The sequence below is a fragment of the Pezoporus flaviventris genome, unplaced genomic scaffold, assembly GCF_033815535.1.
Source record: "Pezoporus flaviventris isolate CSIRO_AGI_PZ_B2104156 unplaced genomic scaffold, CSIRO_AGI_Pfla_v1 ptg000007l, whole genome shotgun sequence".
In the NCBI taxonomy this organism is placed as follows: Eukaryota; Metazoa; Chordata; class Aves; order Psittaciformes; family Psittacidae; genus Pezoporus; species Pezoporus flaviventris.
The window spans coordinates 66,002,695-66,029,229 of record NW_026892555.1 but is presented as its reverse complement, the minus strand read 5'-3'; the positions used below and the strand labels follow the sequence as shown (position 1 = coordinate 66,029,229).

Below are 26,535 nucleotides of genomic sequence, written 5' to 3'. Positions count from 1 at the left end.
CTGTACCTAATTTTCTGCTTTAAAACAGGCCAGGTGAGAACTGTTCAGATTCCCATTTATTTACAGTGCTGAAACACACAGTGTCATCACTTCATGCATCAGGCAGCTGCTTATGAACAGTGAGGTTTTACACAGCTGCTCCTAGGTAACGTATGCAAGGTACCTGAACTCATAGTAGTCATTTCTCTTTACTGCAGATCTCACAATGCTCACCCCTCCTTCCCCTGCAGCAAAATGGAAAAAAGGGCGAGGAGAACACTTGAAACCTTGGCATTCATTTTAAAAAGCCAGAACGTGCAGCCCTTATTTTTGGTGAGGAAAGCTTGTAAACATAGGAAAGCTTGTAAACATAGGAAAGCAAATCCCAGACACTTGGTATCAAGAAGGCAAATGAAAGGACTCTGAATTTTATAAATATTTTATTTAACTATTTTAGCAATTTGAGGTGTGTATATATATACCCTCACATTTTAGCAGAAAGCTTCTCTTCCTTCAGCAATATTGTTCCTGTTGCTGTAATAACCACCTGTATTCAAGGCAAGGTGCACAGACATTGACCTTGGAAGAGGCTGAGCACCTGTGGAGGATACCATGGGAATCTCTGCTATTTATTTTAGCTAGGAAGGTACATCAGTTGGAAATTAGGTCAGCACCTCTGAGGAGGTTTGGGGATCTAGGAGCTTTTGGGTGGTCTCTGTGCTGGGAATGAAAATGGTGCCATCTCCTGTGCTGACAGCACATTGATCTTCCTCGTGGCTGCACAGCCAGTCCTAGGTTTCTTTAAAGTGACCAAGAGGACACATAGCTGCATGATACTGTGTGGGCTCTCTCTTCACTACCCCTTCTCCCTCCTACCCTTGGATGTTTCATTTAATAGGTTTCTGCTTGGATTTTGTTTAGCAAGTTTTCCTGGCTATAGGAAGTGATTTCCTAAATCCAAATACAGGTTAATATTGGTGGGTTTGTTATTTATGTGGTATTTCGTGCTATGACAGTTTTTTCGAAACTATGAGAGAGACAATGATCATGTTTTTCACTACCTGATACTTTCCTGTTCAACATAATGCAAACATTTGTAGTAAGGTCAGTTTGAAGAATTTTTATGAGATGGCATATAGAAATGGGTTGTTTGATAAAGAATGGTGAAACACTTCCTCAAAATCAAAGAAAGTTATTATTTTAAAATAACTTCATAATTATAATTACATTTTAATTTCTAATTTAGTCTTCAGTTCCAAAGCATCATCTAAACCTAAGACAAGTTCAGGTGCCTTGCTTTTCTACAGTCATTGACTCTACGGAGGAAGTGAAGTACAATAGAGAAGTTAATTGACCATACAAGGTGTTTGCAGTAATTTTATTGCTAACACTGAAAAAAATTAATTATAGTTTTAAACCAGCTTCCCCCAATTTGGGAAATTATCCAAGCTGTTAAAATAACGATAGCAGTAGATTTCAGAAGACCATGATTTGATCATCAAGCACAGGGTGAGGCGTCCTGCTGTACACGTGCCTCCGAGTGCAAGAGTTTTAAAGGGGTGTAAAAGTTGATGAGGGAGGAGAACGGGCTGGGGTAGTTCAGAAAATGCGAAGCCCTACACTTGTAACCCCCTTTTAAGGGCTCAACTACTAGCCATCTAAGGCACTGAAACCCTTTAAAGCGTTGTTGTTTCAGTCTGTCAAAATTCAGTGTACTGATTTGAAGTAAGGCTAAGCTGCAGGCTTTAGAAGTCAGCACAGACCAACAAAGTCAGTGTTTTACAGGCAGCCAAGAGCTAAAAATATACGGGGGTGAGTGGAGCAGGCAGTCGTGTGCTCCGCTGATGGGGAGAGTGATGGAGCCTTCCTGACAGGGATTTGTAGTAGCAGAGCTTCACTGATTAAAAGGCCAGGTGTTGTGTGTGTGAGGGCTTGTGGACTAAAGAGAAAACAAGATATCCTGTGTGCTTGAAGGAAAGGGCAGAGGGCTTTGTATCACATTTAAAAACAGGAATTTGACTACTTGGGAATGTGTGCCCAACAAGTCGTGTCAAAACAATAAAATGCTGTCCCTTTTACATCAAATACGAGTTGTATGGATGACTTCAGGGCTTAAATTTCTGTGGCAGGAATTATTAGAAGCATATGCTGAATGCCAGTTAAATCAGTTAAATTACTGATTAAAAGTTGAATTAGTTTTCACAGACAGAGAGAAGAAATGCTGTTCTGTGGAGGTGAAGGGAGAGGTTTCCATAGGGTTTAACAGCATAACAACATGTTTCCTAATGAGATTCTTGCTGATCTTAGTGCCATTACAACGAATGCTGAGGTATCCATATAGGAGTAAGAACAGTGCAAAGAACATTACCTGCCAGTGTGAGCTGCTTAGCACTCGTTCTCATGAGAATTTTGTATAGGCAATATATTCAGAAGAATCTGCCATCAAGTAACACACAAGGAAATGTAATTCACTAACACCATGTATGATTTTGGGCTAACCTTTTTTATTTCTTTTCTCCCTTGCCTCCTCGTACAGAGAGTACCTTTCTTTCCCCTTTCATTTTTGTGAGTTGGCCACTTCCATTACTTTCTTATTTCTGCTGAGGCTGGTAAGCTGGTTTGATGCATTCAGCAGTCAAAAGTGCAGTTCTGTGTGCATTTGTGTTGGCTGAGTAAGCAAAATGAAAGAGGCTGACTCTGAAAGTGAAAAGGTGATTTACGCTGGTGTCATAGAGCTGTGCAGTAATAAAACACAGGGATTGTTGGACACACATTATTTGTACAATTATATAATTATAAACAATATAATTGGAGGCAGTTGAGCTTGAATGCAGCAGGCTGTTATTTAGCAATCATCTCTTTCAAGGCTCATTAAACGCAGATTTATACACAAAATAAAAGCTTTCCACTATAAAGGCTAAATATGTAGTGGCATTTATTCCTCAAAATGTAATACATAGATCTAAAGCTGTCAGCATTTATAACGGATTTTGTCAGTGGTTATAAATGAAGTTGTTCAGTGGGTATGACAATACCAAGCCCTCTGCCTTTATTTAAGGCATTACTTCTCTGACTTCTTTTTATGTCCATTTAGAAGACATAAAGAGCCTGCACACAGAGCTGTGATCTTGGATTTTGAAATAGCAAGGACCCTACAGATGGTGTTCTGAAAGGTAATGAAAACCTCTTAAAAATCATCAGTATTTTGGTCCTATGTTAATCCATTAAAAACACATAATTCTGAACTGATGAATGAGAAGAAAATTAAGAAGCTGAAATATTTTGTTGCTGCTACCCCAAGTCATTTAGGGTTTTGGATTGTTTATGACATATCTAGTTTTATGGCCTGAAGTTAAATAAATTTGTATTAAAAAAAAATGAAGGGAGGAGAATCTTATGAGCTGAAAGGAAGAATAACACAGAATTACAAACTCCTAAGGTGCAGAGACCTAGAGCACATATAGTGGTACAGTCTGACTGAAACTTTTAATAGTTGACAGAAGTTTGCTACTTAAATGTGTGTATATATACGTAAAGTGAAATTTAGGTGCTTAAATATTTTTCATCAGGCTTTTTGGTCATCTAGAACCCTCACTGCATTGCAGAGTCATGAAGCAGCAACAAAAATAGCTAAGAAACATTCTTGAAGGAGAGCCTGCAGGCCTCATATCTGAGTACGGCTCTGTGAGAGTACAGCTCAGCACTACAGAATATCTCATCCATGTGTGCTAGAGACACCTCTGTATTTGTTTCAATCCACAGGTGAATTTTTAAGTGCTTCATTTTAATGTTCTCCCTGACATGTCAATTAACTCCAGTCTCTGTTTGTAATTCTGTTCAGTGTGTTCAATTTTCATTCCTTCTTTAAATGATTTGCAGCAGACTGGTAGATGCAAGGCTCCTGTGAGTTTCAGCATGCTTCTGATCACACAAATGGTCTTGCATGATAAAGCCACTGCATCACTGTTTTCAGCATATGGTACCTGACCTCAGCAGTTTGTGGCTGTCAACCTGTTAAGAAGTTACTGCATTTTACATCAGTAGCTTTCACTTTGTTATGTCAAAAATGTGTCTGCACAATAATTGCAGTTTGAGTTGTTATGATACTGGAAAAATTAATATAGTATGAGTTATTGTAGTTAAATGTTTTGAATGCATATAAACTATTCTGGTGTTGATGCCTTTAGCAACTGTATCTTAGTTTTAGCCTCTGGTAACTGTGATGCAGAGCTGTAATTCAGGGCCATCTTCCTTCCCCGACTTCTGCCTTGTTTGCTGATTTATCCAAATGTGTTAACTCACGATGTTTCTCAGTCATGTTAGTGAATTAACAAGGTCTGGCTTCTTGTAACACTGTTCTAAAATGCTGCATTCTTTTCCAAGTTTGGAGATAAAGCATTCCCAAATGTAAGCCATGAAATTCAAATCTTGCTTGATAAAGCTGGTTTTGTTTGCTTTGGGGGGGGGGGGGAATAAAAAGAAAAATGTATTTTCTGTAACATAGGGACAGCTGCTCTAGCAGTCTTCACTGGCTCCACTGTAAAATGGCCTTACAATGTTACCACAATGATTTGGTAGAGGGGCTTTTTTGCTTTCTTTCTGCCCTTTATGCAAATGCTAATTCCCACACAACATTCAAAGCAGAGGAGATCACATGCTTATTAACGTAAAGACTTTCAGGTTTCAATCTTCAATGGTGAACTACTGTTGCCTGATAAGTTGCAAGAGTACCTCAAGAAATTAGGTTGTGTGATTTAATTTCTTTGTGGACATATGTTTTGAAAATGCCTACTCATTTGTGTGTTCTGCAGAATGAGTGGAAACTGCTTAAACAATCTAACCAGCTAATCTCCTAGGTTTGGGTTGTGGGTTTGTTTTTTTCTGTTTCAGAAGACCATAGATAATGTACCTCAGTTGGAAACAGCCTTGGAAAAACTTCTATTGCTCATGCTCATTCTGTATCTTCTGAGTGCATACCTTGGATCCTCAGCCTTTTAACTTTTCAATTATGTTAAACTCCATTTTAAATTAAAATAGTTATGCTAATCAACACTCCCTCTTTTGTTTATATTTAAAGTCCTCTCCTTTCAAAGAAATAGCCAGTAGTCTTCTGGTGTGCTGGATAAAAGCAGTAATCCATATCTAGTGCTTTATTGGCGTTTGCTGTTTTTCCTAGCCATTAAAGTGAAAATTTATCTTGGTTGATCACTACAGTAGAAAATACTGGCTTGTACAATGTGCAAAAAATTAAAATTAGACCCCAAATCAAGGATTCATCTTTCTATATGTGCCTTGGTTTTTTGTTTTGGCTTTGAGTTACTGTCTCATGATGCACCACTGCTATGGCACAGGAGTTACTATCGCTGTATCACAGGGTTTTACCACCCTATGGACTGGCATAAAAAAGAAGCAGCCCCATGGGATTCCTCTTCAAATTAATGCTAGTAACATCCCCCCAAAGTGTCCAGTCCCTTGGAAGCCACTGACAGGGGCATCTCCACCACAGGGTCTTTGGCTTCCATGATTTTTGGTGGATGTCTTTCTTTTCCATGAGGAGGAGCAGTTTATCCTCCCAGACATCTAGTTTTGCTCTGCTTAGCCCATCATGACTGGCTTATTGGGAAGCTCTGCACAGGAGCAGGGCAGTGATTGAACAAGCATGTGTCTTTAGAGGCAGCTTGATATCTGAGCCATTGCTGTTTCCCATACTTGAAACAGGATATTAATGTTTTGTCTCAGACATTGTGGAGTAATAAAGTGGAGGGTCTTCAGATTGTTACTTGGTACATACAAAATATATGCTGTAAATGCAAAACAACCTTAAGAAGAAAATGGCATGACATAGCATGCCAAATAGTTCTTATTACCCACTGAGCAAATTACTCTTTTTGGAAGCTTTAACTCTTTTAAGAGCTCAGATGCTCTTTTTTGTGACTTGCACTTTTTTCTGATTGCATTCATATCAGCTTTCATAGAGTACATTTCCTAGTCTTAAGGTCTAGTCCAAAGATAAGATATTCCCTGTTGTAAACAGAAGTACTGTAGAAAAACAGCACTGAGCACATCTAATAAGATTCATTCAAGGACCTTTCACCTCATTAGTATTGCATCATTGCATGCTGTGCACTGAAAGGTGCTGGGCTTTTGAAAGAAAGAAGCAAAAAGAGAGATTGAGTCATGAACTCTGTCTTGATCTAAAATGTTATTTCAGTTCCATATATAAGGAAATGCAAGGTTTGAAATTTAAAGAAGAAAAATTTGTATTAAACTTAATGTGTGAATTTTCAACATAATCTTTTACCTAGATGAACATATATGTCAATTATTAAATAGGTTGCTACTATATTTCCATTATACTGAGGTTGATTCATAAACCTTCCTCTAATCAAAAATGCAAACACAGAAAGACACGGTAGATTAACAACATAGTGAGTAACATTCCTCAAGACACTATGGATCTTCATGCTTACAAAAAGGATGCGTTTCCTTCAGTCTTTAGCTAATAGATCATAAAGACATAGTAGATGTGCCAGGGTTTATCCTGCAACTCACCTTTTAAAATATTCTGAGATCCTCATAGGATAGGGAAAGCCCTTCTCCTTTAAGGCAGTTACTAGGGCAGAGTCCGCTCAGATGTCTGGACTCCCTGCTGAAGTCTGCAGGATTTGTGCAGCTCCAGGGAAAAGCAGAGACCTTTCTGAGAACAGCAGGGTACTAAGGAGCTGGTTTCATTTCCTACTCCTAATAATTATAAGAAGACAGAGGTTTGACTGCTTCTAGAGCCTAATACAAATATTTTTTCAAAGGTATTCAAGCCACAAAACTAAGGCCATATAAAACAAAATGAAGTATAGCTCATGGGAAGCAGGTGGATCAGCTTTGGGTTGTTTGTTTGAAAGCAGTAGATGCATGTAAGCTGAGCTGCAGAGCATTGTCCAGCTGGCTTCAAGCTCATCTGTTTTAATGATTTAAATGCTCCCTAGAAAAGTTGTTGTAATAGCAAACAAGTGATTCAAATCAGCAGAAAGAGCTAATTGTGTAACTCGTATGAAGGTGTGTGTGACAAGGCAATTTGCTGGCAGGCAGTATCAGAAACTTGATGGTCTTTAAATGGTCCAGTAGAAAGATCCTCCTCCCTAGATCATTTATTCAGTTCTGCATCTCTTCCTCATTGTAGCATGAAAGCATGCTCTGACAGCATTATTCCTGAGGAAATTTCCTGATGAATTATAAAACCAGATTGCTGTTTTTTTTCCCTCATGGAATGTAGCAGTGTTAGTTTTTACTTTCTTGTTTGCACTTGGGTATGTGTCAACATGGTTCGTCGCAAAACAAACAAAACCATGGAAATAATCCCCTCTCTCAACTCTCCCAAGTAACTGCTTTCTTTATTTTTTTCCTTATATCCTAAAATATTGATGCCTATAATCCCTGCCCAAGGAAAGAACAGGAGGCCTAAAGGGTATCTCTTGCAATTCAGGCACTGCTATAGCTCCCTATCAAGTTAATGGAAGTTCTGCCACTCGAGTGAAAATGGGATTGAGCCTTTGCTTACTGACCTCATTCTGATGCAGTAGTTTCCTGCACCCATACAACCAAAGGAAAAATAGGAAAGCCAATGTTAATGTAGATTCTGTGGAAAAGTCAGTGTGAGGTGTCATAGGTTAAATGTTCCTGACTTGCATATCTTTTCCTAGTTTAGCCTGAAACCAGATCGCTTGTACTGCTTAAGTAGAGCCAGTGAAACAATTTAAGGCACTAATGATGAATTCATGCTTTGCGCTTCACTTCAGAGGCAATTAATATGGCATACGACAATTCTGTACACCAAAATATGTAGGTTGGGTTTTGTATAATCTTAAACTCACAGTCAGTTAATAAAAATTCATGTTATATTGCTGTCATGCTAGTAGAAAGTTGTAACTCAACCTGTGTCCTGGTTTTGGCTGGGAGACAGTTAATTTTCTTCCTAGTAGCTGCTGCAGTGCTGTGTTTTGGACTTAGTCTGAGAACAATACTGATAACACGCTGATGTTTTAGTTGTTGCTCAGTAGCACTTACCCTGATCAAGGACTTTCCAGTCTCCCATGCTCTGGCAACTAGGAGGGGTGCAAGAAGTTGAGAGGAAGCAAAGACAGGACACCTTATCCAGACTAGCCAAAGGGGTATTCCACATCACAGTATGTTATGCCCACTGGGGCGAGTCACCTGGAAGGACTAATTGGTGCTCAGGTAGGGCTGCGTATCAGTCAGCAGGTGGTGAGCAATTGTATAGTTCATCACTTGTGCTGTCTGAGCTTTCATTTCCTTTCTTGTTTTCTCCTATTACTATTGTTATTGTTTATATTGTTTCTATTATCACTATATTTTACTTTTTTGTTTTAGTTATTGGACTGTTATTATCTCAAGCTGTGGGGTTTACCTTCTTTGTATTCTCCTCCCCATCCCACCCTGGAAAGGGAGGAAAAAGGGGCTGTGAGTGAACAGCTCCATGATGTTGTGTTACTGGCTGGGTCTAAAGCAGGACAGTCTGTTTTCTTTTTAAGAACAACATTAGCATTAATAATATATTTCAAGTATGTTAATGAGGGGTTGGACACCTCTAACCTCTGCTCTATTCCTAGGGAACCCAAGCTGCTTAGGAGTCTTGTTTGCTTGCTTTAAAGCTCAAGAAATTTCAGTAAAACTTCTCTAAATCTCAGTTTGTGTGAATATAAGAAAATGATTTTCAGAGAGCCTATTTTATAAAAACACAATACTGTTGGCAGAAAACGGCCTCCTTATCTCCCTGACTGTCCTTACTGTTTCTTTCCAGTCCCCTCCTTTTCCACTGCCTTCTTTTGATTTTACTCTGAGAGAGAAATCATATGTAGAAAGGAATGAAGGTGAAAAGTGGAAATAAAGGAATAAAGATTTGTTTTGCTTTCTAGTCTTGGCAGATGTGTTCAAAGAGCCATAAGAATTTGCGTGTACAAATTTTTTACAACCAGTGACCTTCATGTTTTTTTGTAAATCTGTCTGAAATACTTCTTAGAACCAAATGCTGAGCCTTGGTGAACATTCTGCATAAAGATTAAAACAAGATAGGCTGCTGGTTGGGAAACCTTAAATTATCTGTAAGTGTTTGAATTGTAGTGGGAAGTGAAAAGGAAGTTGTGGGGTGGTAAGTTCTCTGTGGTGACAAAGCGCTTTTGGTTCTTCCTCGCAAAAATCTGTAGCTTATTAGGCTTCCCCAATAAGGGAAGGACTTTATCATGGGTGAAAATGTATTACTTCATATTCAGTAGGTCAAGTTTTCTTCAGATTGAGGAGGAATTGTGGCTTATGAATATCTGATGTGAGCAGGCAGTGTGCGCTTGCAGCCCAGAAAGCCAACCATATCCTGGGCTGCATCAAAAGGAGCGTGACCAGCAGGTCGAAGGAGGTGATCCTGCCCCTCTACTCTGCTCTTGTGAGACCTCACCTGGAGTACTGTGTGCAGTTCTGGTGTCCTCAACATAAAAAGGACATGGAACTGTTGGAACAAGTCCAGAGTAGGGCCACGAGGATGATCAGGGGACTCGAGCACCTCCCATATGAAGACAGGCTGAGGAAGTTGGGGCTGTTCAGCCTGGAGAAGAGAAGGCTGCATGGAGACCTCATAGCAGCCTTCCAGTATCTGAAGGGCGCCTATAGGGATGCTGGAGAGGGACTCTTCATTAGAGACTGTAGTGACAGGACAAGGGGTAACGGGTTAAAACTTAAACAGGGGAAGTTTAGGTTGGATATAAGGAGGAAATTCTTTCCTGTTAGGGTGGTGAGGCACTGGAATGGGTTGTCCAGGGAGGCTGTGAATGCTCCATCCCTGGCGGTGTTCAAGATCAGGTTGGACGAGGCCTTGGGTGAGATGGTTTAGCGTAAGGTGTCCCTGCCCATGGCAGGGGGGTTGGAAGTAGATGATCTTAAGGTCCTTTCCAACCCTAACGATTCTATGATTCTATGATATGTAAGTTGATTTTGACACATCTTTTTACATTACTGCCACCTGACAAATATTGATCTCAATTATGCTAGTGTAAGTGCAAACTACAGGTGTATTATTTATTTTGCATTTACAGTGCAAAAGTATATTTAAGTGAAATCAAATTTTACCTCCTTTCCCTGTCTCCCAAATGACACTTCAAAACCAAGGTTTAAGTTAATATTGATGAGCTCTTTGTTTGAGAAACAGTATACATCAGGAGATAAGTGAATTCCCCCCCCCCAACTTCAATACTTTATTTCTTAAAAAAGGGTTTATTTCTTGAAATAAAATGGTAAGATATTTTAGTGTGAAAAAGGATATTTGAGCTTATGGGGAGGCAGCTCAGAAAATCTGGTGCAATTGACGCATAGTCCACATGCTTACAGAGTAATAAACAGTGTTGTGAACAAGCAGGAGTTTTGTTTATCCCGGAGTATGTGAGGCTGTTCCAGTTCCAGAGAAACAGTGGAAAGAAATGTGGAAGGATTTGACATAAGCTTGTGTGAGGCTCTAGAAATCCTTTGTCACAGGGATATCCACTGTGGAATTGACTGCTGGAAGGACTGCAGCAGTCATAAGCAGTTAGGCAATGGGGGGGTGTGTCTTGCACTACTTGTGTCACTTGGGCAGATGCATTGTGGAGAAATGTGTTTAATTGGGTAGAGCTGATGTGACAAAGTTGAACTGAAACTTGCAGTAGAAATTTCTAAGTATGCACAAGGAATGGAAACAACCAATAACTATTAGTTTGTCATCTCTGAAATCCAGCTTTGGAGACTGTTTAATAATGTAATTGTTCAAGTCAAAGGGTAACTTCTTCTGAGGTAACCTAGACAAGATGCATATTCCTGGTAGGATTTTGAGTCCTAGCTACAATACATGTTGTTGTCTACATTCAGTTTTTTATGGTTAGGATTTAAAAATGAAGGTAGGAAAAAAGTGGCAGTGCTTTCTGTCAGTGTTTTCTCTACCAGTCTGAACATGATAGATTTCTACAATTTTGTTGATACTTCAGAGTTTTCTTTTTATGAAACTGTATAGGAGACAGTTTAACTCCATTCAGTCTCTTTTACTTTAATCACTTCGTTGCAAGGTATCAAATATGTTTGGTTTTTTTTAACTTACATTTTTCATTCATTTTGGTACAGACTATCAAAGGCAGACTGGCAGCAGCAGTCCAACACTGGGATGATGAAATGACAGTAAATTTAATAACAGAGAATGTAAAACATACATTAATTATTTTTAGCACCAGAGCAGTTTGTCTGGTATCACATACTGATTGAGTAGCTCCTAAAATGTCAGCATGTTGTGAGTTATAGTTCAGAAACTCATCCCTTCCTAGAGGAAATGAACCTTTGTTTAACTTTTTGTGCAACACCTTGTGATAAATTGTACAGGCAGGCACTTAATGTGGTCTGAGCATTAATTCCTCAAATGAGAGGTGCACTCATATTGTGGGAGAAATTTGTGTTGCATGTGTGTAAGTGTGATTGGTAACACTGGATCAAATGGATATATTTTTCCATTGTTGTGTTGCCTTTATGGCTTGCATAAGTCAATTCTTTCTTGCTTGTGGGAAGCAGAAAAAGGAAAAATGATGGTGCAGAAATATGTGGATATTTCCTTCCTTGCAGAAAAGGAAGGATTCATCTCAGTAGAGGACACTCCATGAGCTCATCTGTTCAGAACTGGTTTTCTTTGTGAGTGTGCATGTGCGTGTATCTCTTCTGTATCTAGGCATTTTATAGATAGATGTTTCTTTCAAAGAGGCTACATTTGCAGGGTAAATTTTTCCCTCACTGCGTCAGAAGCAAGTGTCAATGTTTTGGAAGTTCTGATCCTGAGCAAATGGAATACAAATTGTGCCATAGGCTGAAACTGGAAACATGAAGGCTCATATAATATATATATATATAAAACAATAACAATATATAATATAACATTCTGTGATACGAACATAATGTCAAGCCATGGGAAGTTTTGAGAAATTATTTAATTTGAATGTGAGAAAGTATTTGTTTTGTATGATGAATGTTGACTAACTCAGATGTGACTGAGGAAACCTTGGCCCATGGATGAAACATGCAATTCTGGCTGGCTTGCAATGGCAGGAAACTCAACGTAAGACCTTGGCTAAGGCTAAGAGCCATAGTGTCAGCTGTCTATTTATTGAGTGGAGCTGGAAAACAGCGGGGTTTGCACTTGTAGGTGCACTCTTGTGCTGTGGCATTGAAAAAGAGGGAGGGCAGAGAGCAGAAAGAGAGGAGAAGAAGAACTGATTCCTATGTGATCATGTTTGTGCATGAAACTTTTCCTTTGTGTGCATTCTCAGTAGTACCTGGTCCTGTGGAGCAACATTCAGAGCTAGCTGATTATCAGCCAGGAGGCAGTCCTTGCTATTCTTCCTATTTTATGACATCAAACATGCAATTTGGAGCATGGCCAGGGCTAGATTTTAATAAATAAGTAGAGTAGCCTGTATCTTCTACAATGGGGGAACTTACTGCTCTTTAGTCTCTTCTTATGTTGGCTAGGAGGGCATATATGGCTGAGCCTTTGCTCGGATATGCTTTTCCAAATGTCCCTGCACTCAGATCTGCACATGTGACAATGCTTATACTCTGCTGAATTAGCAAGAGATCCTTGGTGAAGCTTTGGTGTCTGCCTTAGCAGTTCTCTCAGAATGGGTAGATATGAAGAGACTGGCAAAGATTGTTATTTTAAAGGTAAGAAATAATAGGAAATCTTATAAATGGCTATATTTCCTAATAAACTTATAAGAGTGTGTGAGAAATCCTCCTTGAAGAGTGAAGATAACATAGAATCATAGAATAGTTAGGGTTGGAAAGGACCTTAAGATAATCTAGCTCCAACCCGCTGCCATGGGCAGGGACGCTTCACACTAAACCATGCCACCCAAGGCTCTGTTCAACCTGGCCATTAACGCTGCCAGGGATGGAGCATTCACAGCTTCCTTGGGCAACCCATTCCAGTGCCTCACCACCCTTACAGTAAAGAACTTCCTCCTTATATCCAATCTAAACTTCCTTTTCTCAGTCCCCACCCTACTGCCTTTCTACTGTGGTATATTCTGAAGATCCTTTGCATTTGGGTGGTGAATTGCTCACTGATGTCATGGCTTAGCAAATGACCAGGCTAACATTCTTGAGACTGTAATGAGACCTAAGCATATGCTGAAATGCTTTCTGCTGAACTGTCACGTGTGAACAAAAATTGTAACATGGCCTTAACTGTTGTCATAAAAATTTTGTGTTTAGCATTCTGTGGTTGAAAATGGAATATGTTTTAAAAGCTCTAGCTTTCACTTACCCATATATGTCACATGTATGCCTCATGGATTGAATTTGGAAGTATTACTCCTAATACCTCTGGGGAAATGTAATTTAACAAGTTTCAGTTTGTTACCAGCACTAGGTCATTATCCTTTCTGTGCTCTTTGATTAGTTCACAGTAGGAAAAAATGTTGTTTTGGTGTAACTTGAGAAATCAGCATGCTCAAACGGATGTATTGTCTGCTGTCTGTAACTGCATTGAAATTTCCTTTCTGCAGCTGGACAAGGAGAGAGAACTGTGAGAGTGTATCTGTTTGAAAGCATGTAGTCTCACAGCATGGCAGATTTGGCATGTGACAGGAGGGTCTTTCTCAGGGTGGTTGTTGTGGATAGGGCTTTCCTTGACCCACTCTTTGTGGTGCCAGCTCTCTGTTGATAGCCTCAGAGGAAGGGATAAGGGAACTGGAAGCTCAAGTCCTTCTGAGTTTGTGGCATTTATATTGTGAGACAGTTGAGATGTAGCTCATTTTGCTAAGCTGCTCACCCATAATGGATCTGTCACAGCAGCCTGACAATGTATTTGTATCCATTTTGGACAGCCTTTGCTGCTCCGCGCTGTCCCTGTGAAGGTTCCCAGCAGACCACTCAGATTTAATGCTGTCGAATAGTAGCTCCTCCTCTCCCCCTCAGAATCTGTCTATTCTTTTCACAGACTTAATAGGTCGTTGTCTATTCCAACCATGCTTTACCTTTGAATTGGTATCAATTAGCTGAGAGCACCTCTTAATTTGACCCCGATTTTCTTTTTTCTAGCTAGCATAAAGATGGCACAGCCAGATAATGGAGGGTATTTTGTTTCAGAAACTCTGTTCTGTTTTTTTTTCTGGAATTAAAAATGTTTGAGTTTCTGATTAATTGGTAATTTACATACAGTTGTTGGTTTCTGATGTAAAGATGTGGTGGGGGGCACAAAAAAAAGAGAATAATGGTATACCACAAACTGAAAATCCAACCTTCCTGCAAACTGTGTCTGGGAAACCAAGTTAGCTTTCAGACTGGAGGTGCTAATAAACAAGGAAACTGCTTTTTCATGTCCAGCCACTAATGCTGAAATTATGTAAATGTGTATCACTCCAAGTTCAGATGCAAAATTTGGTGTCTTTTATTCTGGTAAAGACTTAGTTGAATCTGAAATATCATTTCAGTCTTAGTGTAGCAGAAGGATATTCTGCCATCTTCCTTTTTTTTCCCCCAGCAAGAATTTTTTTCCTGTTCAAATCACAAAATAAACCTGCAGGAAAGCATCAATTTCTAAATATAGTAAGTTGAGCTCCAGGCTTTGCCAAGGTCTGGGTAGCCAAGTGGAAATGAAACCACTGACTTTTCTCTACTAATTCTTCCCCTGGGTCTCTCCTTTTCAGATTTCTTTCCCTTCCTTCTCCTCCCCCTTAGCCCCTCTTCGGTCCTATTGTTTTCTTTAACAATAGTTCTATAATGCTGCCTCTCCTTCAGGATGCATCCTAGATAGGGTGGCTTATACATGTATATCTGTGCGAATCCCCAGGCTTTCAGTTCACTTTAGAGGCTTGATTCCAAGATTGAGTTCAAAAGAGCAGTGGCTTCCCCAGAGGGTGCCAGCTGTCACAGCGGTGTCCTGGATCCAGGTCCTTGCTGCGCTGTGTGTGGAGTTTAGATTTAATAGGATCCCATAGCATTTTCATCGTTTCTCCTAGCAGCTCCGTCTCTAATAACATAACAACCGAACTGTTCTTTTTGTGTTTGCAGAGACAGATAGAAATAATAATAATAATGGTCAAAGGGTAATGTTCTAAGGGGTATTTAAAAAAAAAATACAGACAAGTTCAGTGAATTCTGCTATCAAAGTGTGTCAGTTGAAGCATAACTATGCAAAGAGTGTAAAGCTTCCTTCATTCTCAAGAAGGTACATTTAGCAGAACTGTAATCTGGAAACTTTTTGCTCACTGGTGAAAGTGTAAGAAATACAAAATTCTGTACCTGGTGCTTCTTTGTATCATGTTTGTTTGTACTGTTCTTTCCCAGAGCTGTCTATCTGTGGCTTTCTAATTTGCACAATATCAGTATACTTGCTGTTGGTCTTCCATTACTCCCACATGCAAATGCGTGTGGGAGCAAGGGAAAGCATTTGACAAATCCACTGCTTTCCTCAAATCCACTGGAGACCTTTCCAGCACTTTGCAGTGTGTGTGTTAATTGTAGAAGCTGAAATTAAATACCTTGGACTGCACTGACCTCGTCATCTGTTTTTCAGATAGCGTATCCATCCCATAAATCCTCTTAGAGATAAACTAAAAAAGCCTGTAGAAAAGATATAGCCTGGATGTAATAATTAAGCAGGTGCTAAGCAACAGCCCATTATTCATGTATCAGGGTTTTGTACAGCTTTTTCATTTTTTATCTTTTTATAAGTGCTTGAAGGGGGATTGATCGAACACCATCTGCAGCTGCCAAAGGGCAGGGTTGAGCGATGGGAGACACACCTTCTGAGAGGGACTCACCATCACCAGAACAGAAGCTTCCTCTAAAGAATATCAGTTTAGGAACTGCTTCCTCCTTGCGGGGATTTACATTTTTAGCTTAATGATGAATTAATTCTGAAGGTAAAAAAACCTGTGTGTGTGCAAGGTACGGATATAAACAGTACTGCTTCTGTATCAGCCTTATTTAAAATCCATTTTTAGTTATGCCTACAAGACAAATCTGGCAAACCTGTGGTTAAGCAGTGGTATATCCGGGACCGCAGTTTGTGGATCATTGAAAATGAAGATCATCATGAGGTCCCAACCTCGCAGGCAAGCATGTGTGCAAAAATTCTGAATCATGCTAGAAATGAAAGGTGGAGACGAAACCAGGGCATTTATTTGGTGTTGCAGTAAATTTAGTTGTTGAGCAAGCAACTTCTGTAGCAAGCTTAAAATTTTCTAGATAAAAAAGTAGCCAACCTGTTTGGGTTTTTTCCCTTTCTAAACTGCTTTTCATGAAATTATGATCTGCCTGCAATTTGGAAGCAGAAATACCACACAGGGAATGAAAAGCCTCAGCTGCTTTTGCCAATAGAAATAACTGTGTCTAAAAGGACTCTGCCTAGAGAGCTTCCAGAGAGCTGTGGAGCACGCTGGTTCTGTGTATGCTGCACAGCAGAAAGTAGAGCCTGGAGCCTGGGTAAGGTGGTTTCCTGAGTAGTCAGTAGCCGGAGAGATTTCAAATGCTTGATTGTCTTCAGAACGAAACCTTTCTGCATGGGATTGATAAATGTTACTTTAAGTCTTTGTGAAATAGTGGCAATGTTACCGAAGAAGGGTCTGCTTCACAGCTATGATTGTGCTATCACCAGTGAGCTGTGTGTCAGGGCCACTGATTATAAGCAATTTGGGGAAGATAAAACGTCTTCCATTGTGCTTTGTATTGCGGCTGGCGCAAAGAGGCCCCGCTGCTACCTGGCTCTGCTGGGAGCTATCTGGTAAAATGCGCAGGCAAGATGTTCAGATGAAAAGGGTACTGGATCGTTGTGAAACTGAAAAAGCTTTTGAGAGATTTCCAGTAAACATTTGCTACTCTTCTCTGTTGTTTCATTCCCAACAAAAATTTACTTTGTCATAAAGAATAACATGCATTTCTTTCTGTAGAGAATAAATATGATTGCAAAGTCAAAATCAGGTCTTGCTCAAGATAGGTATTTTTTCCCTCCCACTTTGCATATTGTTGAATATTTGCATACTGTTGAATAAAATGTTTGCATCGTTTTAGCTCAATATTATGTAATGTGGAAAAATCAACAAAAAATATTCTTGACCATTTTGTGATTTACAAAATACACTTTTGGATTTTTTTAATTTATTTTATTTTCCGAAGGAACGGTTTCCCCGTTTTATGAGTGGAGTCTCAAAAGGCCCTAAAAGACTTTGTTTTTTCAAGATGTCTTCTTTTGTATGAAAATAGGAGTTTCCAAGATGCGAAATTGTTGAATTGACTCCAACATTTCTTTTGAATCTTGAAGTATTTAGGATTGTGGTATATTAATGAGCTTCTTCTTTTCAAACATGTTTGCCACACTTATAAAACAAACTTCTTTTTTTATTGCTGGGGTTATCTTTTTATAATAAAAAATTATAAAAAAAAATAAAGGACAAGAACAGTGTAACTGTTTCTTTGTTATCAGGATTTTACAGTTTTTCATTCTCTTGAACTTGCAGAGTAGTAGTTTTGTTCACTGATATACTGCAAAGCTGTGAGTCAGCATTTAAAAATATTATCAATATTTTCCTGGTGTAATGTCTAGATCCTGCAACTATCTTTTCCATATATATATATATATATGACTGAATATTAGTATTATGTTCTTTACCCTACTCCATAGGGTCACCTGTTGACTAGCATGAGTTGGGACCACAGCAGCAGTTTTGAAGAGCCCTTGTTTCCAGTGATTGGCAATGCAGTAGTGTGGGGATTTGGAGAAGGCTGAATGCACAGATAAATCTGTTTTCCAGGAGAAAAAATTGGGAGGAAAGCTAAATAAAATGAAGTGGTTGACAGCAATTATGTGATTTCCTTAATAAATTCTCTGACTTCTCTCAGCAAGGACAGTGCTGGAAGTCAAGGACAATTACTTGTAGTATTCACCTAAGATTAATAAAGTTGAGGAAGAAGAGAATAACTTTTTTTTTTTTACCCCCTTTTTTTTCTTCTTCTTTAGTGAAATGAATTAAATTGATCCAGGCCTCTCAGTTCTAGGACTAAAAGCCATCAGTATCAGTACCCATCAGCATCCATGTGTTTTGTTCTGGCTTGAGTATCTGCAGGAGATCACTTGCAAAATCCTCACAGCTGGGAGTGATCAGTGGTAGGGAAAACAACAGTTGTCTATCTGAAGAAGAGATATATTACAGCCTGACTGTATTTAAATGTACACTGTCTTTACCAGGAACATTTCTCTTAGGTGCAGTTGTCTCCCACAAGTACTTCAAAGGCTGGAGATACTGCAGTTTGTGGCATGTTTTTTTCCCTTTGAAGATTTTGAAATATCTGTAAAACTGTTCTAAGAAAGAAGAAAGTGACAATTAAATATATCCATGATTTCAGTATGATTCAGATATTTTAAAGCCTGCATTTTGCAGTCAGTGTGGATTTGTTTACTCCAGAATTGCTAGCAGAGGCTGAATCTGAGCATTTTGGTTTGAAGTGATGAAAAGGTTCAATACCCTCCTTTCTTTGCCTTCCAAAAAGCTGTGTTGCTTTTAATTAGCTGTAGTCTCTATGCTAAACAGAATAAAATTGCCCAGCTGTGTAGGAGCTGTGGGCCAGCAGTAGGTATTGGAAGCTGGAAGCACTGAGACCCTCTTTCCACCAGAAGTGTTCATAAGCCAACCTCATGTTGCGAGTGTTAAATAACAGTGAAGTGCTTAGATATGTTTGCAGATCTGTAATGTAACTGCATGTCTTTATTTGGCCAAAATGTGCTGGTTTCTGGCTTTTAAACTCAATTGTAGTAAAACATTATTACTGTGAGTTTTCACGTTTACCAGTGCAATTGCATACTGTGATCTGAGTGGCAGTGCCCTTCCTGTGTTTATCAAGAATACCGGGCAGTGTTTTAGCTTGATCCTTCTCTGGCACTTGCTTGACAGATTAATTTGGGGCTTTCTCCAGAATTAGTTGTGGAAGATCAAATGGCAAAATCAATGGGGGGCCCTTCTGCAAGCTAATCATTTACTGTGTGCATAAATTACTTTTTTCTGCTCTGTTATGTAGTCCTCCTAGAGCTGCAGAGTGTGACCACACGGCCTCCTCATGCTTACAGCTGATTTTACTGTACACTGCAACTTATGCATACGTGGAATGCATGTTTAACTTTTACATTTCTCTATGCTATCTAGGACTTCATTTGGAAACATGAGCTGCAAAAACTGTGAGAGTGATGTAGCTTCTGAATTTAACTCTCAAATTAAAATTCCAGCTCTTAAGTATTGTTTCCTTTTTTGTGCATAGACCCCTTAAAATAATCACACACAATTATTTAGTACTTTTGCATAGAAAGAGATCTTTCTTTAGTACTAAAATCAAGTCACACTTCTAATAACCACATGGTCTCTGATGTATGATCCCATCATGACAGAAATAAAAGTTCCAAGTTTCAGGGTACCTTAGGAAAAGAGCATCAAAGATATGATTCTTTAATATCCTTCTTAATCCATAAATCACATAATTTTTACATTCATTTTTTATGTATGTATGTATGCATGATCCTACAATAAAAGTAAGGTACAATATTCTGTTGATTTATTATAACTTGATAAGCATTACAAATAATATTATTTTTACCTTCTGCATATTTACTTACACAGGATTAAATACTTATTTACTTTAAATAAAAAAATTTAAAAAATGTTTTCATCATTTTTTCTGTTTTAGTTACAAAACCACTGTAGACCTAACAACATGTGTAGTTTTCTAACTCTACGGTTTGATCAGCAGAAATCAGATGCTCTCCATGTCAAAGACAAATCATTCTCCCATATGTTTACCATCAGAATGTTTTATTCACTAGTTCCTTGTTGTCTTCAAGCCGTAACTCTTCTTTCACTAGGTTCAGAAAATTATTAAAATGAGTACTTTAAATGTGGGTAACACAAATGACTAACTTGGCTGATGAAACCAAATGATTAAGAGTGATAAGAATTAACTCTTGTTGCAAAAAGTATAGGAAAACTTTGTGTTATAGATTTTTCAGTAAAATAGCAGGTGAAACTCCATATTCAAATAATAGAAGTAATTCATAATTAGAAGCAGCCTACAGTATACATATTGGATGAATGGTCCTGAAATTAGCTATTGGCATTTCGGTAATAGGCCTTGGAGCAATGCTCCAATGGCTCCTCTCCTCAAACTCCAACTGTCAAAATTGGGCGCTAGTGAGCAAAGCAGAAAATGTCATCATGTTGCATGTATACTTGCATAAATCCATGGTGTGTTTACGTATTGAAATGTTCATGCTAGTCTGGAGTTCTTTCTCCGAAGTAAAGAGGGAAATTAGAAAATAGGGCCAGCAATCAAGAGTCTGAGATAACTTCCATATATTAGGAGATGAAGTTCACTGACACATTCCAACTTTACAGTAAGCATACCTGAGCAATAACCCAGAGTTGCATCTAACATTGTAGAGTGTGGAAAAGAACATGGATGATTTATCCTTTTTCTCATGGTACGAGGAATCAGCATATCAAACACAACTTTTAAACCTGAAAACTTAAAAAACTATAAATAAATAAACCCGTTAAAAATTCATTTACACAACCATGCTGTGAAAGCGCCCTGAAATGCTATCAGAGCAAAGATGTAGACGCAAACTTTGGCTTGGGAAGTCCCTTTGCTGTTGAGGGAATATTGCTGTCATTCCCTTTCTTGTTTACTTTGTCCTTAGGCATCAGTTGTTGGTAGCAGTAGTCAAATGCAGAGTAGTGAATAGTGGACATTGTGTCAGTCTGATATTTTTTTCCCCTTACTAACGCCATGCACCATGCTCATTTTAAGTCTTTCATTAAAAAAATGTATTTTAAGGGTTGTGTACAGTGCTTAAGTGTTGGATTTAGTAGATGAAGGGAACTGGTTTTGTATAAATACATCTGTATATGTTTCATGGAAATGTCTTAAAATCTGAAAATCCACGTTCAGATAGAAGCTATTGGTTACTGGCTAGGCAATATCTGTTATTGGCCTGCCAGTCCATGCTCTGGTTTTCTTAATCATCAGCTTCACTATCCTTGTTTTACCTCTTGAGCACAGAGACTTGCAGTTCTGGTGGACTGGGAAAATTGTATGGGATACAGGAGGAGCTCATTCACATTCAGGTTGTGCAAGCCTGTGTGTGCTCTTCTACCTGTCTGTGAGAAACAGTCAAGTTTTACAAGGTTGATTTTTAATTGCATCTTTTACTTGGGTGCAGGGCAATCTCTGCAGGATGCCTTTTCACTTCTTAAAATGGAAACCGGCAATGCAAAAAGATCATGTTCAACGTAGAAGCAGTGGATGTCTGGAAATTGCTCACTGGCTTGTCTTCCTTGTTTATTTTGAACTGATGAAATACGTCTGAGACAGCCCTGTAAGAAAACAGTGGATTTTGAAGGGCATTTTCAGTGTTAAGAGTGTGAGATCTTTTTAAACTCTAATTCTACCATCATGATGATGATTTTGTTACTTCAGAATGAAGCAGCTGTAGTTTTATTCTTTTTTAGAAGCTCTTGGATAAAGAATTTGTATGTATAATATTATATTTCATTAGCAGTATAACTATAGTATGCTTAGTATTATTAAAAAACAGAATGTGGCTTGAAAGAAACAGGCCTCCTAATTCACTGGGACTTTTTCATTAAATGTTTTGCAGAGGCCCGGAGATCCATGAGTTACTACTAAAGCCTATGAAAAGCAAGTTTATTGTCAATGACCTTGAATTTACAATCCTTCCAATGAGAAATTTTTAAAGATCAATTAATCTCAAAATGCTTGGAAAAAAAAACAAATTAATTTTGGCATCTTCTGTATCCAGCTACTCTTTGCCCACAGCTGGTAAAGTATGTTATGTTAGATAAAGAGTAGTTAAACAGGCTCTTTTTTTGTATGTGATTCCACAATCATCTTGGACTTGGTGAGGTACAGTACCAGTAAGCTACATATAGCATCACTGATTCTTTGCTTTGAAATAGGTTGCTACTGATGACAGGCTTTCCCAGACATGACCTGCCTGGAAACGGGTGCAGAAAATACAAGGTATATTTGTGCAGAGTGAGTCAGCATTACACCAGGGTGTGTCTTAACTGACAGTTGTTAACAGAAGATGATGCTGCAGCTGAGAGGCAGCAGACCATGGAGCTCCCAGCAGAGCAGGGAAGCTGTACTGAAAAGGGCACTTTAGGCTTTGGGGGAAGTCTGTGCAGGTCCTTGCCATTGCAAACTTCTGTTCTTCTGCATTATGGGACCCCTTCCCCTCTGCGTGTGCTGGTGGGGGAGGTTTGGGAGGTGGGCTGTGGGTCCTGCAGACTGCACTTGAAACCCAGTGTCTAAATCCTCCTCAGCCTCCCTGATGCTACGCATCCTCCTCACCACCTCCTGCAGCTCAACCACTACCTGCTGTAGGAGGTTCTCCACCTGGGCGCCCCTTCTGCAGGCAGCTCTGCTGCCTGTCCTGCATAGGAGAAGGGTCTGGGCTCTTCCTGCATCCCAAGGTTTGTGCTACAGCCTCTCCCTTCAGCAGCTCTGTCTGGGTGGAGGCTTTGGCCACCACCAGGGCAGATGGTGCAGAGCCCCCCCACTAGAGCTACAGCTTTTGCTGTCAGATGAATGCCACCATTCTGCCGTGAGGGCCAGGCAGGACAAGTGCCCTTGGCCTGTGGAGAGAGTCACAGAAAGGTGCCGGGTGCTGGGTTATGTGGACTTCCAGTCTCCCCTCTCAGCCAGTGCAATGGCCTTCCTCTTTGGAGGCGCCCTGTCTGCCCACTCTACTCGCAGCACTCCTGCCCAGTGTGGGAATGGGGAGCAGCTGCTCTTGCTCCTGGTGGGCCCAGCATTGCCCTAGGCATCATCCCGTTGTCCTCATCTCAGTTTGCTCCCCCTGCCACCTCCCTCTGTTTTATGGCGGTAACACCATATTTAAATCTGCCACCATTGCTCCTCTATTCCATTCTATTTAAAACCAAAGACATTTTTTTTTAGATTAGTGGAGGAAAGCATTAGCAGTAGTACAGGTTCTAAAAGCCATTACTGTTTTTTCAAGACGATTAGTGTTATTCTATTAAAATTTTATCTAACTGAAAGTACAGTGTTATTTAATGAAGTTTATATGTGAAACTGGAGACTGAGTACCTCTTACGTCTGTAATTCAAGTTTTTCAATATGGTACGTAACATCTAGCAATGGATTTCTGCAAGCTCAGAAACAGTAGTTGTAGCCTCCTGTAACTCAGTTTCCTTCCTACAGCTTTTATTGGAATATTTGTACATTTTCAGGAAGGATTTATTATGATGGAAGCAACTCTCCCCCTCCCTCCAAACTTAATTAATCAGTCCTTTAGGTGACTAATTAGACGTGCTGAATTTCCAGCAAAGTGTAATGTTTCATCCTAGTTCTTCACGCCTGTGTTACCCGGCTGGCATCTGTAAACTGAAAGAGGATGTTGCTACAGTGCATGGTTCCTAATAAAATTTAAATTAAATAATCACCTCAATTATAGATTAAAAACTCAGGTTCAACAGTTATTCGAAGAGCTCTACTTACTGAAAACCCTCAGTCATATACCTGCTTCTTTCCCTTCCTGCCTGAATTTATAGTTCTCTCACATAGACATAATTTAGATTTACCTTAAATTGTGCCCTAAATTGGTTCCATTATCTCAACCTGGAGCAACCTGTGTCTACTCCTGGAATATGGTATCATTATTCTTGAACTGTGTTACGTACAGTCTATGCTATATTTTCTACTGCCCATTTTCAAGGAAAACCTTTTTCAGTTCCTGTTAGTACTTAGATATTTTTTGGTGGTTAAATATGGAAGGAGGAGGACTGTGTCTGATCTGTTCATTCCAGTTATGGTAATGGTCTTTGAAGAACATTCTTACTTAGTCATAGATGATACCAAGGTGTTTGATGTCCGACCTAATGTTTATAATACAGAATTATACTATATTTTGTAGCTATTTCATGTTAGGTGGAGTTACCCCATAGTCACTGCCTCCACAAGACTCCCAGGTTACTGGGTTGACATTTCTGGTGAAAAGATTCATGTTTTCAGAGACTTGATCAAAAGCCCATAGGAATTCCTTTCTCACAAAGGCATATAATTTTTACTGTCAAGTACCTATGTGTCTTATACCCGTTTTCTCACTCCCTTTAGTGATCTAACCTCATTTTGATTTACTGACTTTCTCTAGGAGGTGAGATTTCCATAAAATAATGGATTTTTTTTTCCTCTATGCTAACTCAAAAATACATCTTTTTAAAGGCTGTAACCCTGCAGAGACTCTGTACAGAAGCCTTTGCAGTGAAGAGGTAATCGGTGTACCAGAAGAAGACAGACTAAACAGAAATTAGGATCACAGATTATTCCCATAATAACCACCTAAAAATCAAGGAGTTCTTCAGTTCTACTAAAACTTCTTTATTGTGTATTTCCTTTGTATTCTTTGTGTGATGGACTTTTGAGAATGTGTGGTTGTTGGCACTGAATTTGTGGGTGCTGCTGAAGTGTTGATATGTGCTACTGGCAACACACCTAATGTGCACGTTGTGTTGGAGGCTTTCAGAAGAAAATCTTGCCTTGGAGTTCTGTGGAGGTACAATGGTTGCAGTGCCATTAGAATGAAAAGCTCAGCTTATTTATCCACAACACAAACATGACCTCAGCTTCCAGGGGACTGCTAAAGCTCTGGTCCTATTGGTCAAAGGTGAAGTGCTGAGGCTGGAACAGCTACTGAGGCTGAGATCAAGCTCAAGAGAAAGCAAATGAAGAAAAAGCTGAAGACTTAATTTGATTTTCTGTCTGGAGCTGGTGCCTCAAGTCTCAGTAAACACAGGCACTAGGAACAGGAGTAAGGATGGAGAGGGCTACTGCTAACTATCAAGGAGATAGTACAGTTAATTGGAATTTAATTTACAGGCTGGGCTAGCAGCCTATAAGTGCTGCATCCGCATAAGTGACAGGCAAGATCATTCAAGGCAGAGAGAATCATCTGGGGCCAGGACGAGTGCAAATCTGACCCTGGTCCTCTCCCTTTCCTAAAAGGGCAATTCTAAAGAAGGTACAGAATTTTTCCAGGTTGCCCTGAAATTTCAGATCTGATCACTTCCATGCACAGTCATTCCTGCTTCTTCTTCCACTTCAGAGGAAGCTAGGGAAAGAAGCAGGTAAGACCACAAGGTGTCAGGAGGCAGGGTCATGGCCTGGCACTATAGAGCTGGTGCTGCAGGGTTTTTCTACCCACAGATTGCCTAGGAGAAGGGGGCTTTGGCTGTGGAGCCAGCCAGGAAGATTTAAGAGCTGGTGGAGTTCACTGTGCTAACGCAAAACCTGGCATTTCATTGTGTGATTTTCAAAACCCCAAAGGAGTGAAACCTCTGAAGTTACCCAGCGTAATGTGGTATTTGTAAAGATTTCTTAACTTTTTAAGGTTTCCATTCTTTCCCCTCCATGCTTCCTTCAGGATTTTGGAATAGCAAACTGATTGCAGTCCTGAGAGTGAGCAGGGAAACCTATTTGCCCTGCCATCAAAGAAACAGAGTGATGGTTGTGCTAAAATAAATGAATGTGGAATTCTGTCATCTTTGAAACTTATGTTTGCATCTGCCCTTTATGTTGTTCATAGAATCACAGAATGGTTTGGGTTGGAAAGGACCTTAAGATCATCCAGTTCCAACCCCCCTGCCATGGGCAGGGATGCCTCATGCTAGACCATGCTGCCTAAGGCTCTGTCCAGCCTGGCCTCGAACACTGCCGGGGTGGAGCATTTACCACTTCTTTCTTTTGGCAACCAGTGCCCATGCCTTCACTTCATCTTTTATGAGAATGTGGATAGGTGCATTCATCACCTTCCCTTAAGCTGTTTGCATATATATTGCCCTGTGAGCCTAACTAGTAAGAAATTCTCTGTTTATAGGGAGGCAGATAGAGCCCACATACCTCATCACATGTTGTATTTACTTCACTGGTTGGTTTGAACCATGGTGTAGTAGCAGAGATCCAGTTGCTCAGGTATGTCCTTACGACCGAAAGTGATATCAAACTAACGTAAGTATGCTTTTATGTGTGGATGACTGGGCAGAAATCGTTAAGGAAATGGATTCAGGTGTTATCACCCTGGTAGGACTTAAGCCTTGGGAACAGTAAAGAAAACACCAGGTGTTAATGCCCTGGTCGCGCTTAAGCCTTCTGAATGATAAAGAGAACAATGAAGTGTCAAGATCGGTTAGCAAAACAAAGCAGGCAGTTTGCAAGATAAAGCAGGATGTGCAACTCAAAAACAGACCAAACGATGTAAATATTTGTAACCCTTAGTAGTTTTGCTGAATCAGGATGACAAGGAAGTAAAAGAGTGGAAAATCACTGCTTAGCACTTAGTGGACTATAAAAGGGATGCAAGACACGCAATAAAGATCTTCAGATTTCACCAGAACTGGTTTCCGTCTTTGATACACCACACTTATAAACTTTGCTAAATGAGACTAATTGATTACATGC

General features: G+C 39.6%; 1 protein-coding gene and 1 long non-coding RNA gene across 20 annotated transcripts in view; both read left to right on the top strand.

The window, feature by feature from the left end:
• The window catches only part of LOC133267099 (poly(rC)-binding protein 3-like), a 498,414-nt gene that overhangs the window by 185,350 nt on the left and 286,529 nt on the right, over nt 1-26,535 (top strand). The gene's annotated exons all lie outside the window — the stretch shown is intronic.
• Nucleotides 3,074-4,464, top strand: LOC133266391 (uncharacterized). The gene is made up of 2 exons (XR_009742361.1): nt 3,074-3,152; nt 3,859-4,464. It is a non-coding gene; the product is annotated as an uncharacterized LOC133266391 (long non-coding RNA).